Source organism: Thrips palmi, unplaced genomic scaffold (assembly GCF_012932325.1).
Source record: "Thrips palmi isolate BJ-2018 unplaced genomic scaffold, TpBJ-2018v1 HiC_scaffold_5, whole genome shotgun sequence".
Lineage (NCBI taxonomy): Eukaryota > Metazoa > Arthropoda > Insecta > Thysanoptera > Thripidae > Thrips > Thrips palmi.
Window position 1 is genome coordinate 14,025,249 of NW_023144632.1, and position 19,783 is coordinate 14,045,031.

Sequence of the window (19,783 nt, forward strand, 5' to 3'; positions counted from 1 at the left end):
CCCACGACGTGGAGGCAGCGACGTGGAGCACAGCCTTTCCTCGCATTTACACCTGGACCGGGGCCCCCTCTGCCTCTACCAGTCTTACAACTGTCGGTCTGCTTGCCAATCGCAAGCCAGGGGCTGGTCTCCGAAGAAAGCAGAGTTCGAGTCCAGCAATACCCACGGCACGGCGAGGCAACAATCCTGCGGGCCGCAGTGACAGCGACGACGTGCATGTGGGCGATCAGGGTTCGCGTCGAACGGTGTCGAGCGACGAGAAGCCACCCCCGTCCTCGCCCTGTTCGAAAGCAGACCATCATCGCTCACCGCTGAGCTCACGCAAGGCGAGTCGGCGGCGGACCCGACGGACTCGCACTCTCACAGGGCAGGCAAGGCAGGTACACACGAAAATAAATAAAAATATTTACGGGCGAGTGGCTTGGCGGGGCGGCCGAGCCGAGCTGTCGCTGGCGTCGCTTATCGAGATGACGGGGACGAGCATGGACGGGCCGAGGCTGTTGTCTCGTGACGCAACGACGCATCCATCAACCCATCAGCTCACTCTCTTTCTCTCTCCCTCTCTCGCTCTCGTGGGGCGTCCCACATTGCTGCGAGAGGGAGAGGAAATGCCCCACCGGAGGCTCCACGCCGTAATGACAGCCGAACAAAACGCGGCGGGCCGTCCCGTCCAGGCCCATAGGCCGTCCGCAGTACAGTCAGTCCGCGACCGCGAGGCAGCCAGCGGCGGCAGCCAGCCAGCCAGCCAGCCCAGTCGACTCCAGGCGCTTCCAGGCTTCCAGGAACATGCACAACCCGTTTGGCGCAAATCGCACGCAGACCACTCCACTGACAGGCCCCTGCCGTTTTCGTCTGTCTTTCCAGGAAAGAATGGGCGAATGTTGTTGATCTGGGTCAGGATTCGTTCCCTGTTGTTGGGGAGGAGGCGGAGGAGCACGGAGGGTTGAATCTGACCTGCTAAGCGGTCGGGGCGGGGCGGGGTGGGGCGCGGGGGGCCAGGTAAGGTCAGGTTCGGCGGCCAGGTGGGGCGGTGAGGCGAGCCGGTGCACCGCCCCTGCCGCACCCCGCCGCCCGCCGCCCAGGGACGCCAACCCCGACGCCAACAACTCACCTGGAACACAGAAGGAGCGTGTAAATAACACACGCAGCAGAGCAACAACTGCACACACGAGACCAAAAACGACTTGCATCGTTTCGCAAAATCCCAGAAAAATGAATGGCGAGGCTAAGAATAAAGCCTCTTTTTCCCAAGCGTCCCGGGTGTCCCTGTGTACACGTGCACGCCAAGGCGCGCGCCCAGGCCAGCCCACTGCCGTCATTCCCGTGGATTACACGAACTTCCCGCCACTTTCCGCGCCAAAAGCCGAAAGCCAAAGGCTAGAGCGGCGCCGAGGCCTTGGGCGGCCTTGGACTTGCCACGCTTGGCCCGGCTTCAACCACATCGGCGACGCGCTGCGACGCGCGGGGCGCGGGGCGGGACCAGGCCGGCCAGGCCGAGCAGGCGGGAAGATCCTGAGTCACAACATCAGGTCTAAAGATAGCGACGGGCGCGGCCGCGTGGCGCCGCCCCCAGAAACGCTCTCTATCTCAGAATCCGGGCCTTTGCTCGCCTTCGACACGAAGAAGGCCAGACAGATAAGACGGATTGGTTCTACAGCCTGAGGTGTCCCGTGGTGGCCGACCCCAACATCCCCGCCGGCTGCTATACCTGTCCGCCAGCCGACAGCGGCCAGAGACAGGGACCCCCACGGCGCGGCGTGCGTGCGGGGGCGGCCGGTGACGTCGGCAACGTCGGCGACGTCGGCCAGGGCCGCCAGGGTGTGGGCCCGGCGATGAGGCGCTCGGCCGGCCCCGGGCGCCGGAACCCTAGGCCGCGGCGCGCCGCGCGGTCCTGGGTGGTCTGCCCCGGGCCAGGGTCCCGGGTCTGCGCCCTGATCGCGCCGTCGCCGTCGCCAGTGGCCACGACGCGGTGAAAGGCCCACCGCCTCGCCCGCCGCCCACGCCGCCGCCCTGCTAGGGCCGGTTCGGGGCGACAAGAACGGGCCCACGGCGCCGAGCCGCGGTGCGTCGTCGGGGAGGTGAAGGGCCCCGTGTTGCAAGTGCGTCGCTCCAGATTGGCCGGCTGCATTGTTTGGGCTCGGCCTGCACGACGGCCTGCACGGCCAGCACGGCGTGACGCAACCACACGGCGGCCCGTTTAGCGCCCCGAGCCGGTTAAATCACCCGCCGCGCCCCGCAGCGCGCAGCGAGCACACCCACGGCAAGGGCCGGCAAGGGCCGGCAAGGGCCGCACTCGGCGCGTACGTGCAGGCCCGGCGTGGCCCGGCCCACCGCCACACTCCCCGCGCCGCCCTCGTGCGGCCAAGCGGCCAAGCGGCCAAGCGGCCCAGCACCGAAACAAGGCCCTTGGTTCGGTACCTGGCCGCGGGGGACAACGCGCGTGGGTGACAGCCCCGCCCTGCCCCGCACTGCCCCGCACTGCACTGCGTCCTGCACGCAATGACATACATGCACTTCCTATTGCGCACGCATCCGGGCGCACACCCGGGCCGCGTTGGTTAGCAGGTCGGCGGCCTTCTCGTCCTCCTCGCTAGCATGCTGTCTCGCCCTCATCGGACCTAGCCCGCGTGGAGATGCGATGGAGACAGAGCGACGGGGAGCAGCCGCGCGCCCTGCCTTGACCCGCCGCCTCCCAAATCATGGCTGGACGCCTTACACCACGTACACGAAGTACATCGTCATCTTGGCCGGCCGGGCCGTGGCCGCGCCGTGGCCGCGCCAGGACGACGGCGGTGCGGAGGAATGCCGCGCGACGTGGTGCGTGCAGTGTACGCGCTCATTGCTATGCGCGGCGAGCCCCGGCCAGCCCCGGCCAGCCCTGCCCGGCCGGCGGTACGGCGCGTACATCATCCACACCCCGACGTGCTGCACCGCGTCACTTTCTACCGCACCGGGACGCTCGCACGGCATGGCCCGGCATGGCCCGGCACGGCCCGGCATGGCTGCAGCGACGCGGGAGGGCCGACTGCAGTCCCGGCCCGTCCGAGCTGGCCCGAGCCGCGGACGGGCCGACGCCGACCTGACGGGGCCGGAAACGCCCGAGAAGGCGAGGTACCGGAGGTCCTGGAGGTGGCGGTGCCGGCCGCGGCCGCCACCCTGTTGCGCACTCGCGGGGGGCGGCAGCACCGGCCTGGCAGCCAATCAGAACCGGGCAGGCTGGCCAGGCGGGCCCACACAGTGGGCCAGAAGAGCGGCGCCGGCGGTCAGACGCGTTTTGAGTTCCAGAGTCGCTAAACAGGACTCGAACCGAACGTGTGGCCCCATCAGTGGATTCCTCTTTCGGAGAGCAATCAATTGATGGGGGTACACCTTCGGTCGAGTAACTCTGGAGCTCAAAACGCGTCCGGGATTTTGGCCGCCTCCTCGGTCTTCCAGCCCACTGTGGGGTCGGGCGCGGACGCATTCCGGGTGACTGCCAGTGCAGGCCCGCCAAAGGCCGCGGAAGCAGCAGGCAGCGGGAACCGGAACCGGTCAACCAGTCAACCGGTCGGCTTGCAGATTCTAGTTTCAAGGCGTGATGATGCCTGGCCGCTAATTGGAGCCTCAGTGGCCATTACACGCAGCGGAGTGCATCGCCTAGCATCGCCGTGCGCGGCGCGAGGCGTGCATGGTGGCTCCTCGCCGACGATCGGCGCGGCGAGTCAGCCAGCCAGTCAGCCTGGGCCCAAGCCTGGCCCCGCCTGGCCCCCAGCTACCACTCCATAGCGCCTCGCTAACCGGCTAGGCAACCGACCGCGAGAAACACTCCCAACTCCCATCCGTCCCGGCGCAGCGCAGCGCTCCAAAAAAGAGTGGCTTTTTGAAGGCGCTAAACGCGGCGACCTTCTGCCGCCGCGCCGCGCCGCGCCTTCTGTTCCGCCTTTTCCCGCTGATTAACGCGCAGCCGGCAATTCCCACATCCGCCGAGTCGACCAGCACGGCCAGCACGGCGAGCCTCGCGGTAGGCGGTGCGTCCTTAGAGCCTCGGCGCTGTCGTCGCGCACCCCGCCGACGTCACGCACCCCGCCGTCGTCGTGCACCCCACGACGCCGGCACGACGTCGCGGTCCGCGCCACCACGCAGCAGCAGCAAACAAGCGAGTTTATGTCTGACGCTCCGATTCGGATCTCAACGTTGTTTGACACGAGTCCATACGGGCTGCCACGGCTGCCGCGGCTGCTGGCCTCGGGCGGGAAAGTGTCGGCCGTCCGGCCGGGTCAAAGGGCCGAGCGGCCGTCCGGCAGTGGCGGGGCGGGGCGGGGCGGGGCGGGGCGTAAACGAAGCGGGCCATGAATGGGCGCGCCTCCAAGCCACCCAAACACACGCGCCGCGTTGTGCCGCCACGGACAGGCACATACTTCTATAGTCATTTTCTCCCAATCAGAGGTACGATTCGGGATGCCAGGCTTAGTGCGTATGTCCGCAAGCTGGCTGCAAAAATACAAGCCATGAATCGGGTCCCTTTTTTAGGGCGCGAGCCTTTAACGCATTTCCGCTGCTGCTACTGCATTACTGCATGCAATTACACCGACTCACGAAGCGGGAGCGGGAAGGGGCGTGCAGTGGAGTGGGGCGAGGCGGGGCGGGCCGGCGTGGTGGGGTCTTGGCCGTCGGCCGGAAGGACAGGCTCCGCGCTCGTCATCTGATTTCCCGCCACACCAAAATAATCGTCAGAGCGGTTTCTCCCGTGAGTCCGCCGCCGCCGTCCGCCACGCCGAGCGCTCGCGTGAGTGCGAGAGAGAGACGATCAAGGGGGGGGGGATCACACGTGGCTAGCTCCGAGGGGGTAAGACCTTCTGCGTCGGAGAGCGTCCGACGCGCGCCCGATGTACACATTGACATTCAACGTTGAGGCAAATAACCTTTAGGGAAAGAGAGAGAAAGACGCTTCTCTCGTGTGTGTGTGCACACATGTACTTACATGTAGGTGTGCGCACATGCGTGTCTTTCACGAATGCCGCGGTCCAATGACGGTTCGGCTCGCACGTTCCGTCCGACAAGTAATTGCGATTTAGGCCGGGAGGAGCGTCGCCGCGGCACCGCGGTTGATGGCGGCGGGGCACGCACACACACTCACACTCTCTTGTATGGGGACGGGCCTGACGGGCCTGACGGGCTGACGTCACCGCAGCAATTTGGCATATGGCTCTGTCAAGGCCCTGTGGCGTGTACTGGCGGGCGAGGCGTACGACCCGTCATCGGCCAAGGTCCCGAATAGGTCGCAGCGTTGGCGCTGACCTGGCCACTACCGCGCCCATGGCCCCGGGCCCAGGACCGGCGCCACCCCCGCGCACGCGACTTTGGCACCGGCCGCCGCCGCCTGGCAAAGGGATGGCGCAGCGCGGCGTCGCGGCGTCGCGGCCGCACCCCAGTCGACGGCCGACGGCAGGGCAGACTGACTAAGCACGGCGAGGGCCGACAACGGGATGGCTGCGGACGCTCTGATCGGGATGACGATGACGGGCCGGGCCCGATGACGGCACGTGGGATGGACCGCTGGCCGCGCCTCCCCACACGCATTGTCCGGACAATAGCGCCGCGACAAAGGCGGCCCACCACGCGACCGCGAGACCGCGACGCGACCTGCTGGCCGGACCGCGCGGCCCTGCCCGGAATCTGCATCCTCCTGGGCGCCACGCGTTACGTTTCAAAAACACCAAGTGCGCTCTGCACGGCAAAACCGAGGGGGAAATCACTCGCGTAATAGTCGGGTCACCAATTCTTAGTATTACGCGTAATAGTAATAGCGTAATAGCCAAATTTTTTAAAATTTTCCCTTTTCGGGGTCCAATTTTAGCCTAAATCTGGATATTTTCGAGCGTAATAAGCCTTCTGTAATAGCGTAATAGAACGTAATAGGGAGTAGTCGGGTCACAGTTTTTAAGAGTGATTTCCCCCTCGGGCAAAACCAACGTCCGGGTTTCCCAGGCGCACCCTGGAAAAATGCCCTGTTTTTCCAGGGTGCGCCTGGGAAACCCGGACGTTGGTTTTGCCGTGTGAAAAGTACCAGACGACCCGGTTTCGAAAAACTGCCGCAAGTATGCGCTTTGTCACAGAGTTCACCGCCGGGTTTCGGCAGTCTTGGCCGGGACTTGGCTGTACATGAGATTCGGCGGGTGGTTGCCCCCTCGGCTCGCGGCCGTGACACGCAGCCTGTCGCGGCCGCGGGGCGAGGCGGCGAGGCGCGCGGCGCTTGACGGACTCATAAAAGGGCGACTATCGGGACGCAGGGACGCGGGGCACGGTGCACTCCACATATGGTGCACGCCACATGTGTGGACGGACAGGCCATGTGGCGGCGCGGCGGGGCGGGGCGCGGCCGGCCGTGAGACCGAGCCAAGGACCGAGCGTGGAGCGCGCGTACGGGTACGGCGGTACGGCCCCGCGGACTTCCTCGCTGCAGCAGCCCTCAGCCGAGGCCTCAGCCTGGCGTAGAGCCCTAGAGCAAGGACCGCCGCACCGCCATCAACACCATCATCGCCTCGCCGCGGTTCTGGCGCCAAACCTGCTGCACTGCAAATGGCAAGCTAGCAAGCTAATGAGCAAGCGACCCGCTGCGACAAGTGACACCGTGTCACGCCGCGTCACGCCGCGTCACGCCGCGTCGCTGACTGCCTCGACCAATGGCAGGCGAGGCTCGGCGAGATTCTATCGAGAAACCGCGGAAACCAGATATACTTGTACACGCGAGGCGGCGGCCAAACCGCGCGCCGCCCTACATAGTCAGCACGGGGCGTGGCACGGCGCGCGTCGCGGGCTGGGAGGTGACGGCCGCTCACTTCGTCTCGCGACAAATACGAAAACGAGGCGTCGCGGCGAGTTTCGAACCCGGGACCCGGCCGGTCAGCGCGCCGCCTCGAACCAAACCTCGAATGACCACCACGTGCCGCGGGCAGGTCGAGCAGTGTAGGGCAGCCATGAGGGCAGCAAGGGGGACCTTGGTCTAATAAAGCGTTGTTAGGCCTTGAAAGGGAGCCCATGGCGGCCCAGCCCGGCCCAGCCCCAATCGAGGACGTTTATAGAGGGTCATCGGTTCCGGAAGACCCGGACAAGACTTTCCGTTGCGCCCAGTCCGACAGTCCGACCCGCGCCACGTCCGCCGCCCGGCGCCTCCTCGTCCGAAGAGTCCAAGAAGGAGAAGGAGAGGCTCCCCGGCTCTTTTACCGCCAATTCCTCGGCCGCCCATCACGTTGCCAGTTCCACGACATTTGGCAGTCGCGACCGCGACCCTCGACCTCGGAAGGCTGATCGTTCTGTCCTCCTCGCACCGGTGGGGCGGCCGGTAGGGGTGCGAGAGAGACAGCCGTCCGTCTCCATCCGCACCCAAGACGCTGCGATGCTGTCCAGAGTGTGGTCCAGAGACGTCCGGGATGACGATTTACGGGGCGAGCCCATGGGCGAGCCCTTCACCGTGCTATGGCCAGTTTACGGCGAAGGGTGGACCCATGGGCGGGGTGGCGGAGTGTTGTGCCGCTCACACTGTCGGGGGAGTGGGTGGGAGTGGGGCATGCCCTGCCCTGGTAAAACTGAAGCGTAGTCGAAGGCGTCATTGAAGCATACAACTACGCTTTTAACGACTTTACGCTAGTCAAGGGTGGCCAAGAGGTCTCTGATGCATTGAGATAGCGCGACGGGAGTGGAAAGAAGTACTAGACGCTTGAAGAAAGGCGTAAAAGTACGCTTCAGTACCAGTACTACCAGTGATGGCGCCGGTGGGGTCTGCGTCTGTCACGTCACCCAGTGCACGGGGTAGCCCAGCGGTTCCCAACCTTTTTCGGCTCGCGACCCCAAATTTGTAGCCAAAAATTTACGCGACCCCCAGGAAAAATTTTGCGACCCCACGCGACCCCTCCTGTAGCATGCCTTTGTTACGGAGTGCGATAATCCGCCTTAGTTTGGAAGCAGTATTGTCTCAAAGTTGATCAAAACGGGCACAAATGTCTGAAAAATCGTGTTTTGGGCCGACTTTAAGCATCCACTGCGTCTGATCCGAGGCGGTATTTCGTCCTCCCTCAACGGGCAATTGGTCTTTAGACCTTCCTTTTGCATGCCTTTGATACGGAAAGCGATTATCTGCCTTAGTTTGGGGGCAGTATTGCCGCAAAGTTGATCAAAACGATCACAAATGTCTGTGAAAAGTCGTGTCTTGGGCCGACTTTAAGCATCCACTGCGTCTGATCCGAAGCGGTATTTCGTCCTCCCTCAACGGGCAATTGGTCTTTGGACCTTCCTTTAGCATGCCTTTGTTACGGAGTGCGATTATCTGCCTTAGTTTGGGAGCAGTATTGCCACAAAGTTGATCAAAACACGATTTTTCAGACATTTGTGACCGTTTTGATCAACTTTGCGGCAATACTGCTCCCAAACTAAGGCAGATAATCGCACTCCTTAACAAAGGCATACTAAAGGAAGGTTCAAAGACCAATTGCCCGTTGAGGGAGCAAAATGCCCGCCTCGGATCAGACGCAGTGGCTGCTTAAAATCGGCCCAAAACACGATTTTTCATGGACATTTCTGAGCGTTTCGGCCAACTTTGAGACAATACTGCTCCCAAACTAAGACTGATAATTGCACTCCGTAACAAAGGCATGCTAAAGGAAGGTCCAAAGACCAACTGCCCGTTGAGGGAGCAAAATGCCCGCCTCGGATCAGACGCAGTGGCTGCTTAAAATCGGCCCAAAACACGATTTTTCATAGACATTTCTGAGCGTTTCGGCCAACTTTGAGACAATACTGCTCCCAAACTAAGACTGATAATTGCACTCCGTAACAAAGGCATGCTAAAGGAAGGTCCAAAGACCAACTGCCCGTTGAGGGAGCAAAATGCCCGCCTCGGATCAGACGCAGTGGATGCTTAAAGTCGGCCCAAAACACGATTTTTCACAGACATTTGTGACCACCGTGGGAAACCACCGCGACCCCAGGCGACCCCAGCCACCTCGCCGCGACCCCTCGAAATTTTTTCGCGACCCCATTTGGGGTCTCGACCCCAAGGTTGGGAACCGCTGGGGTAGCCTCTGGGTTGCCTAGCTCGCCTCCCCGCCATGTGTCTGAGTGTGCGCCCTGTTTGCCGTTCACACGGCCGGCGGTCGACCGGACCGTGTTGCTGTTAGCGCCTCGGCCGCCTCGACGGCAGCCTTCGACAAGGACGCCTTTGAGACGGTCGGGCCGTCAGGCCGTCGGGCCGCCCGGGAGGTAGGCAGCCAGTGGGGGCTCACCAAAGCCATCTACAGGCTGCGCCAAGGCTGCACCGCGCGTGCAGGTCCCCGCCCCGGCCGCCGCGAAGACGCCCGAGATGCCACCTGCAGTGCAAGTCCTGCCGGGGTGCAGCGAGCCAGCCCCACTGCAGCACCTGGTCCACTTGAAGGGGCGTCGCGCGCTTTCGCGCTGTAAGACTGAACGCTTGAACGGCCCGAACGCAGCCCGATGTAGCGCGACGCAGCGGCGGCAACGTCCCACTCGGAATAAAATGCAAAGGCCTCCATGTCTGTTGACTGGGCTTGCTGCGGTTTTTGTCCTGTGCCTCGGGAGTTCGCCTCGGCAGTTCGCTGTCATCGTACGGGACCGCTCCTTGGAGGCGCGCGCTGCTGTGGCGCTGCCGCTGATGAGTGTCGTCGGCGGCCGGCGGCCGGCAATGTGTGCGGTTTGGCGGTTTGGCGCGACTCGCAGCCTGCACTGTGTAGACACGACGAGCCGAACCCGCAAAGTGGCGCAACGACAACTTACTCGACGACGGCGGAGGACGGCAGCACGGCGGCGTTGTCCTGGAGGACTGCACACGGCGTCGCCGCACCGTTCCCTTCGGTTCACATGCCATTTTCCAGCCACAACGTCACCACGTCTTGCTGTGCTCCGCTACGGGGCCGAGGCGAAGAAGCACTCGAACTTGAACTTGAGAGGTTGGACCGCAAATGATCGTCGACGCGGATCGGTCACACGCGTGTATTCGCGCATCGTGCGCGCACCGCAGCAGCGCGCAGCCCCGAATCGAGGCAACTCAAACAAATTGAGACAACGAGGGGACATTCCCCCTCCAGCGACCAGAGCTCCGTCTCTCTCGCACTCGTGGGGCCGCCCGTGTAGGTGCGAGAGAGACGGAGCGACGAAAAGGACTCTCGGAATGAGTCTGCTGGTTAGCCGCGCTGCCGGTGTGAGGTGATGAGTTTACCCACTACCCTCGGTAAAATGGTCCCGGGACCGTTCTACCCCCCGGTTCAACGGTCCCGGGACCATCTTACCCCCAGGTAGAACGGTCACGGGACCACATTACCCTCTGGCAGGAGGGTAAAACTGTCACGGGACGAGTTTACCCCCTAACACAGTCCCGTGACTACATTACCCTCCCATATGGAGAGTAACATGGACCCGGGACCATTTTACCCCCTTTGACAGGGGAGTAATGTGTTCCCGGGACCACATTACCCCCTTGAAAAATGAAATTCAGTCGACATTTGACAGCACTATTCAGATACGGGAGTGAGACTGTCCCGGGACCAGGTTACCCCCGCCTTTGTGGCCCGCCAGGGAGTAGAATGGTCACGGGCTGGGAGGGTAAAACCGTCCCGGGACCAGGTTACCCCCACCTTTGTCGCCTACCAGGGAGTAGAATGATCACGGGCTGGGAGGGTAAAACCGTCCCGGGACCAGGTTACCCCCGCCTTTGTCGCCTACCAGGGAGTAGAATGGTCATGGGTAAAGGCGTCCCGGGACCGGGTTACTCTCCATATGGGAGGGTAATGTAGTCACGGTACCATTCTACCCTCTGGTCGGGGGGTAATGTCGTCCCGGGACCGTGTTACCCTCATATTAGGGGGTAAACTCGTCCCGTGACAGTTTTACCCTCCTGCCAGAGGGTAATGTGGTCCCGTGACCGTTCTACCCGGGGGTAATATGGTCCCGGGACAATCTTACCCACGGTAAACTGGTCATGGGGGTAACATAGTCACCTCACACCGGCTTGCTCGGGCTTGCGGCCTCCGCGCTGAGCATCCCGGCAGCGCGGCGGAATGAAATAGTCATCCGCCTCGAAGAATGGTTCAATTAGCGGAAAAGAGGAAGCCCCAGCTGTACGCACGCCTTCCTGCGAAACGGAGAGGGGAGGGGGGACTCGTAGACACGTGTCCGTTTTGCTGACAGAAAATCAGCACAGCGGCCGAGGACGGCCGAGGCATGAAAAATGAAAACACAAAGGCCCGAGACACGACGTCTCATTTACTTAGTAGCTCCACACAAGCTCCACTGCGCGTGCACTCTGCACTCGCAAGCACGTCGGGGGCAGGACGAGGGGCAGGGGCAGGGGCTCGCACTTTGGACTGTTTGTTTTCCACCCGTCATTATTGGCAGGTGGAAGGGGGGGGCAGTAAGGCAGGTTCTGCATTTACTGAGCTGCGTGATGGAAAGCGAATACAGTTCGTAACCCTGAGGCTGCAGAAGGGAGACGATAGGAAGCTTGAAAAATACTAAAACGTTTCTGAGTGCGCCTGTTGTTGCATTTTTACGCGCTCCTGCAGGCTCGGGCAGGGGCAGGGTGGGACGAGGTCCGCAGGGACCGCGCTGCCCAGCATCCTTCGGCAAAACACCATCCGAGACTGTGGGACACAACAAAACACGCGGTGGACGTGAGTTGGACTCGTAAAGCCCTCCGATTGAAAGCGTCGCGACGCCCTGACCCTGGCTGGGCTGGCTGGGACGGGTGGCGCGGCCAGCACAATGGTGGCGGTTATGGCGTGGGGCGGGGCAAGGCGGGGCAAGGCGGGGCAAGGCGGGGCGGGGCGTGTCTCCCAGGGCCGCACCCTGCGTCGCGTCGCGCGTCCCAGAGAGCCCGACGCGTCGCTTGCTCGGAGGGACAGCCAGCGCGCTCCGTTTCAACTTTGAAATTCCGCACGGAATCCGCATGCGCCGTGACGTCATCCCACGGCTACCCGCGGAGTGGTTTGGGGAGGGGGGGGGGGCAGGTAGGGGGCCACGCCGAGCGGGGTATACCTATTATGTCGTCTGTTGTCCCGCGGGCACACATACACACACTCACACACACGCAGGGGATAAAAGGGGGGGGGAGGCCGGTTGCGTGTGTCTGAACCGGTGTATACGTGTGTGATGTCGTCGCAGGCTGTCACAGAATGCATACCTACGAGAAGGCCCAAGTAAGAAGATAACGATGATAAAAATAAGAAAAACGAGGGAGGGGCGACGAGGATCAACACACAGCAGCGAGAAAAATAAAGGACACGACGTGACGGATCCAACGACAGGGAGCAGGGGCAGCAGGGGCAGCAGGGCAGGCCGACACCGCCGCAACTCTTGTCTCGCCGGCGGCGCGCTGCGGCGGGCCGGCTAGTTGCGCGGATTTGGTTTTGGCCGCGTCGACGGCGTGGTGGCCAGCTCGAATGACGCAGGGTGCCCCGTGAACCTATGTCTCTCTCGCACTCATGGGGCGTCCTGCGGGAGTCCTGGGTGCCATGAGAAAGCTCGTCGGTGGCGGCGCGGTGGCCGCCTGTGCCGACAGCCCTGGCTCTATCTGCCCTGCCGGCCTATCGCCGCGCGATCACACAGATAGGCCCGCGGCGGGCCGGGCCTGGCCGGGCCCCATCATGGCTGTCTCTCTCGCACTCGCGGGGCGTTTCGAAGGGGCGCGAGAGAGGCAGCCACAGCGTCGCCTCGTCCGCGCAATTCATCTTGGTGGCGCTGAGCGCGCTGAGCGGCACGCGCGCTGTCCCCGCAAGCAGCCTCGGAAAAAATACGGGAAGGTGAAACCGACTGTCGGCGGGCAGGACGGCAAGGCGGGCAGCACGATTGTGCACCTGCGATTCCCCGCGTGGTTATCTGGTAATGGCGAGGCAGACGGCCTCGAGTCCTCGACGCGGCGGCCTGGAGACATCCGAATGCTGTCGCAGGTCGGAGGACGCCCACGCGGTGCACGGGGAGGGAGGAGGGGCGGAGAAGGGCCGAGAGAGGGCGTTTTCTCCAGGCTCTGGCTCTGGAGGCTCCGGCAGCCTGTTGTCCGGCGGGCCATCTGGCGGAAACGAAGCGAGGAGTGGAGTGGATGCGCGCCAGGCCCAGGCGCGCCACGGCAGGGCATAGACACACGCCTCGCCTCGCCACGCCACGCCTGCCTCCCAACTCCGGGACGTGGTGGAGCGAGGAGGCGAGGGCGAGGTCGCGGGGCGCGCCGAAACACTCCCCTCGTGCGGGTCCCGCGCCTGTCGCACGAGGTGCCGAGCCGACTGGAGGACTCGTCTCGCAAAGCAGGACCGCGCCGGTGACTCTCTGGCCAAGGCCTGGCAAGGCGTCGGCGTGGATCCATGTCGGTCGACGCGGTGGCGGTGTGGAGTGCGGAGCCTTGCTGCGTAGCTGCGTGTGTACTCACCACGCAGGATGTGATCATTGGCATGCTGTAGGAGTCAGCCGCGCTGGCTGCGCGCTGCGCTACAGGGCCTGCGCGGTCACTGGGGTAATCCTAATCCACAGCCGAGTCCTGGGCGGTGCATCGCCGGGTAATCCTCAGTGGCTCCAGACTGTATCGCGGACTGGGGGGCGCGCCGAGAGAAACGCCCTCGGCCACACTGTCATCAGACCGACACTGCTTTATTCGTCACTCGCGTCACTCCACCTCGAGGTCCTCGTGGTCCTCGTGCCGCTGGTGAATAGCCGGTCACCTTCCGCGAGTTCCGCGGCGTGGAGCCGAAGAACGTGGGACTCAGGCTGTCCGAGCGACGCGCGGCAAGCATGTCCTTCCCGTGCGCTGGAACACAACGAACTGAAGAGCCGAAGCCGAAGAGAAGCCGAGCCGAGCCGAGCGCGCCCGAAGCGAGTCGAGCCCGCGGCGAGCAGCGCGCGCGCCCCAACGCGAGAGCCGACCGGTAGCGGGGTGGGGGCAGGCGCGATGCGATGCCGCCGCTGCTGGCCGTGCCCCGCCTGGGCCGGTCAGCGCGCGCACGGCTGTCTTGAAGGCGAGGAGGAACAAGAATGAGAACAGAAGGGTTGATGCTTGATGAGGGGAGAGGGGCTTCCTGCGACCGGCCGACCGGCTCAGGAGGGTGGGAACGAGCTGAGCGCTAAGCTCCCTCCGAACCACCACCGGCCGAGTCGCCTCCCAAGGACCTGCCACTCTGTCTCTTTCGCACTCATGGGGCGTCCCGTATAGGTGCGAGAGAGACAGAGCGGCGAGGACGTCGACCGGCCAGGACGCCGGCGGTGTGAAAACGCGTGTCCGGGCGCGTTTGGCGTTTGAGTGTGCATCCTGAGGGACACGCCCCCAGGGACGCCGCGGCGACGCCATGGCGACGCCGGCCTTGTCGGATTACTTCTGCGAAAAGCAGCCGTTCGGAAAACACTTCTCTCACGCGAACGGGACGGAACGGGGCAGAGCCGGCCCCTCGCGGCCCCTCGCGGCCCGACAGCGGCACGCATGGCGCATGGCATGGCGCATGGCATGGCGCATGGCATGGCGCATGGCGCCGCCTCGCCCGGCCCACTTCCTCTGCATGTTGTGCCCCATCCCCTCGGTCCTCTCCGTCGGCGACGTCCGCGTCGCGCTGCGCACTGCGAGATTAAAAACAGATCTGGGATGCAGCCTCGCCCAAGCCTCGCCGCGAAACAAAAAGTGCCGCGCGGGAACGGATGCAGCTCAAACATTCGAACGCGGAAGGGTTTGGTACGCCGCGCCACGCCACGGCATGGCACGGCACGCCCGGGCACGCCTAAAGGCACGCCGCCGCGCCGGAGGAAGATGCGTTCCACGCGAAGCTTTCTCTTCTTCAAAGACGGTCATTTCTATGCAGAACAAAAATTATCAGTGCGGTCCCCGAATCCGGCCTCCGTTGCCTCCGTCGCTGGGTGTATAATATCGGAATAAACTGTGACGCGAGATGAAGCGGAGGCTGGAGGCAGCAAGCGTGCGGACGGGGACGGGACGGTCGGAACGGCAGTCGAGTGATTCACAAGAATCGCTCCGTCTTCCTCTGTCGCACTCATGGGGCTCTCCATAAGGGTGTGACAGACTGAATCGGCGCGGGCATGGTGCATGGGATAATACGTGGGTAATGCGGTAGCGCCGCGGCCGGGCGTGGCGTGGCGTGGCGGCGTACGCCAGCAACAATGGTCCATCCAGCCGTACCGCCGCGTACCGCCATCCAGCCCTTCTTGACCTGTACGTACTGCACCGCGGACCCAGCCCAGCCCGCTACGGCCCGATTGCGACACGCTCATCGCCAGCAGCCCGGACACCACTTTGAGTGCGCCGCCCTGGAATGCAGGCGGTGCAGGCGGTGCAGGCAGTGCAGGCCCAGCCTACAAAGGTCACGCCTTATCTCTATCTGCATCGCGCTCCACAGAAAGACATTCTGGCGCGCCGCAGCGCCGCAGCAGTCGCTTTGGGGCTTGGAAGATGGCTGCGGGTCTCGCAGTCTCGCCATGCGGATTCATTCCACTCGAGAGGAATGTCCGAAGGGTTTGTAGTAACTTACTTCTAATGGGATCCAAGGTGGCGAGCCTGGGACCCTGCAATCAAGGACCCCTATCCAAACGAGCGGGCGAATGCCCGAAAGGGTGAAGAAATGAGCGCCGAATTTACGACGCACCAGGTAGCGTCGTGCGCGCGCTCACACACACAGTGCGTGAGCCTGGCGTGAGCGTGCATGTTGCTGCAGGGCTACATGAACGGCGATTCGGGCGGTCTGCCCGCGGGATGGACGTGTATAGAGCTTGTTTTGAGGCTGAAGGCTGACGCCAGGCTGACGCACTCTGGCACGCAGCAAACCTCGCGGTGGCCTGTCAGGCCGCTCATCCTCGTGCCGTGCCAATATCGAGCGTCTGGCTGCACGCTGCGCTGCTGCGCTGGCCCTGAGGGCGTCGCGACGCTTCGTGTCGTCGGCCTCCCTGCCCCGTGCTCCTGCACTGTATTTGCGGCATTCTCGGTCGCGCCCGGCCACTGGTCCAGAGTCCCGCGCCAAGTCCACGATCCAGGCTCGGACTGGCCAGGGCAGACAGGCAGAAAAATCTGCCGGGGCCTTCGGGTTTGGGACCAGTAACGTCACAAAGTTGGTCAAAAAGTGACTGAACCTCCGAAAGTAGCCGTTTTCGCTGAATTGGAGCGGCCACTGCGTCCGATCTAGTTGCGGCCAACGGCCTACCTCGACGCCCTAGTATTCTTAAGACCCTACTCACTCATGCCCTGTATCGGGAAGACGTTGACCACAACGATTTTGCCTTTGACCGCAACGATTTTGGGACCAAAGTTGGTCAAAAAGTGGTCGAATCTCGGAAATTTGCTGATTGTTCTGACTTTGGCCGGCCACTGTGTCCAATCTAGTTGCATTAAAAGGCCTCCCTCGGCGTCCTTGTATTCTTAAGACCCTACTCTTTCATGCCCTGCATCGGGAAGACGTTGACCACAACGATTTTGCCTTTGACCGCAATGATTTTCCAACCAAGTTGGTCAAAAAGTAGTCGAATATCGGAAATTTGCTGATTTTGCTGACTTTGGGTGACCACTGTGTCCAATCTAGTTGCCGTAAAGGGCCTCCCTCGGCGCCCTAGAATTCTTAAGACCCTACTTTTTCATGTCCTGTACGGGAAGGCTATTGACCGCAACTAGTTTGGGAGCGGTAGCCTCACAAAGTTGGTCATGAAGGGTAAAAACAGATCGGGGGCCTTTTGCGGTCTTATCCGCCGGGGCCTTTTGGGGGCCAGTCCGAGCCTGCCACGATCAATGCTCATCTGAACGCTGGCGAAGAAACAGTCGGGGGAATGAAGTGTTCAGACGACGCGGGGCGCGGCCGGCGGGGCAGGACGGCGGCCACGAGGACACACGGAAGAGCACGAGGCAGTGCTGCGGCGCGCTGCGGTCAGCCGCTTGTCGCTTGGCGGCGGCCGCGCGGCCGCATGCATGCATGGCGTGTCTGATGAAGTTAGGCTGTCAATCCCTCCGCATGCGAGACTCCGGGACCCCGGGACTACCCGACACTCCCCGGCCGGCGGCGGCAACCCGTTCCCCGCGCACGACGCACCGCGACCGCGAGGCGCGGTGGGCGCGGTGCGGTGGGGTAGGTCCGGGCGAGGCGCGCGCCGCGAACCTCTTCGCCCGCCACCGCGCTGAGAGCGTTTGCGACCCCGCGGCAAGTGGCGAAGCTTTTCAAACATCGCCCTGCCCGGCCCTGCCGACTGCCGATGGCGCTGCTGGAGCGACTCGTGGAGCGATAGGCGCTCCGTGCTCCGAGACACGCGACGGCAGCCGATCCCTGGTTGGTTTGTACACAGTACTAAATCGTTCGTAGTAGTACGAACAAAACGAAGACATTTTAAAACCTTCGAAGAAAAATGCTTCGTATAATGAAGCAAAATCCTTCGTATGGCGCAAACGAAATAGTTCTGTCATGTCTTAATTTTCTTTGTATTATCAAGCAGATGCCTCGTGGACTGTTTTGAGTGTGGTCCACGCGTGCTGAGACACGAGGCATCGCCCGCGATGGTACACGGTAGGCTGCAGGTTGGTTCCGAACGGGGGCTCTCGTCGGCCGTCGGGCTGTCTCTCTCACACCCATACGGGACGCTCCATGAGTGCGGGAGGGAGAGAGAGAATAGAATAGAATAGAGAGAGAGAGAGAGAGAGAGAGAGAGAGAGAGAGAGAGAGAGAGAGAGAGAGAGAGAGAGAGAGACGGCCCCACGCCACCACGTCGTAGCCCAGCCCAAAAGCGGAGGGCAGCAGCCTCAGCCTTCGACGCCGCTGGGTGCTGCCATGGTGCTGCGCTGAGTGCTTGCTACCCGTGCTACCGGGCGGCGCGTCGGTGCGTCGGCGCGGCGTCACCCCCACCTCGTTCCCCTAGTATCGTGTTGTGGGCAGGTGCCTTGTTCGGAGCTAATATCTTATGCTCCGCCCCGCCCGGCCTCGCCCGGGCCCTCCTGCAGGTGGAACGGAGTCAGGGCCAGCAAGGCAGCAAGGGCTGCCCCTCCCGCCCCTACCTCACCCCGGCCATGGCCTGCAGGACTTGATGATTTGACGATCGGTCGGCGGCAGGCCCAGTGTAGGCCCGGGGGGCTCGGGGCCCAGGCCCAGGTGGTGCCTGTTGGGCAAGGACAGGAGGACGGCCCGGGTTTAGGGCTTGTCAGGGCCAGACCAACCGGGGTTCCACCAGTATTTCGGTCTAATGGCCTGATAGAACGCGGACGTCTTTGCGGACATTTAAGTTCAAATATGAATGACTGCAGATAAAGTAACTCGGGCGAAAATGGAGGGATTCATTCGGATTCGATCGACGGTCCCCAGGGTTGCGCGCGGTCGATGTTGACTCTGCGCTCTCTGCCGCTCAAAAAACAGTGGGTGCTGGTTTGGGTGTCAGAGTGTATGAGACTGAGTGAGTGTGCGTGTGTGCGCGCGTAGTGCACCTCGCTGCCCCGCCCCGCCCCGCATTGGCGCCTCTCTCTTTGACGCCGTGCCGCCTTGGAGCCGCTTGGAGCCGCACGCCGCGCCCAGCCGTGCCCAGCCATGGCTCGGCTCGGACGACCACCAAACTCCCTAGGCCCGGTCCAGACTCGACGCCCCGCCGCGCTCTTACTTTCTCCATATGACCATGCGTGTGTTACAGGGCCTCCAGCCAAAACACTGGAGCCGGGGCGTGGCGGCCGTGGCGGCGTGGCGGCCCGCTGGGTCCACTACAACGTCCGCGTCGCGTCGAGGCGGGGCCGGGGGCCGGCGTGGTTCGGTGCGCGCGGGGCCGTGACCACGGCGCCCTTGGCCTCACCTCACGGCCCTCGAAGCCTCTCGGCAGGTCCTGCAAGGCAAGGCCCTGCCCGGCAAGGCCCCGGCCTGGACCGAGGCCGGAGCACTAGGGGCACTAGGGGTGCGGCAGCCACACGGACTCGGGCAGTGCGGCCAGCCAGGCAGCGCAGCCCCTGCGCGAGGAAAGGTCGCGGAGCGTGGTGGGTGAAGCCTTCAGCTCGGAATCCGAACCGGGTGCGTCGAAGGTGTCGAGGAATGCCAAGAATCTAGAGCTAGCTGCTCGAGCTGCTTGAGCTGCCCCGGCGTCGCATTGCGTCGCATCGCCAACCTGGGTGCCGCCACGGCATCGCTATCCGGCGCCACGCGGCGCCCCGCCCCGCCCCGCGCCGCGCCGCCCGCCCCCGCCTCAGGCCGGTGGCGATATAATTAAGTCGAGTGTGGCTGCGGCGGTCTACAGGTCTAAATTTACACCACGCGCTCGACGGAGCCCTCCCGCCGCGCGACTGCCGCGAGGTGCGGTTTGTGAGGTGCGCGAGAAGCAGCAGAAAGCCGAGTGCATGTACTCGCAGCCTGCAGGGGCGCCTCGCGCCTCGAGCCGCGGGACAGCAGCAGGCCTGGGCAGGCGATGGCAGGCAGCCGTCTTGGAGGACAAGGGCCCCGTTGTGTTGGTGGCCGCCATGCCGCGCTCGGCGGCTCAGCGCGACGAGTCCCATGAGCCATGGGCACGCAGCAGCCCCGCGCCGCCGTGGCCGCCGTGGCCGCCATGGCCAGGGTGGTCTTGAAATAGCTCTCCCCTTCGCCTCGCCACCCTCCCACTCTCCCCGCGTCCCCGCCTGACGCCGCCACCTCGCGGGGAGAAGGGGTATAGGGGGGAGGACGGGGGACTTCCGGCAGCCACACTACAACCACCGCGGTGCTCCAGGCAGCACCTCTCTCCTACATGAACATGAACATGATAGGCCAGGAAAGATCCTCCGTCGATTCAAGCAGATTGAAGCCCGCCCAAGCCGAGGCAATCTTGCAGCACG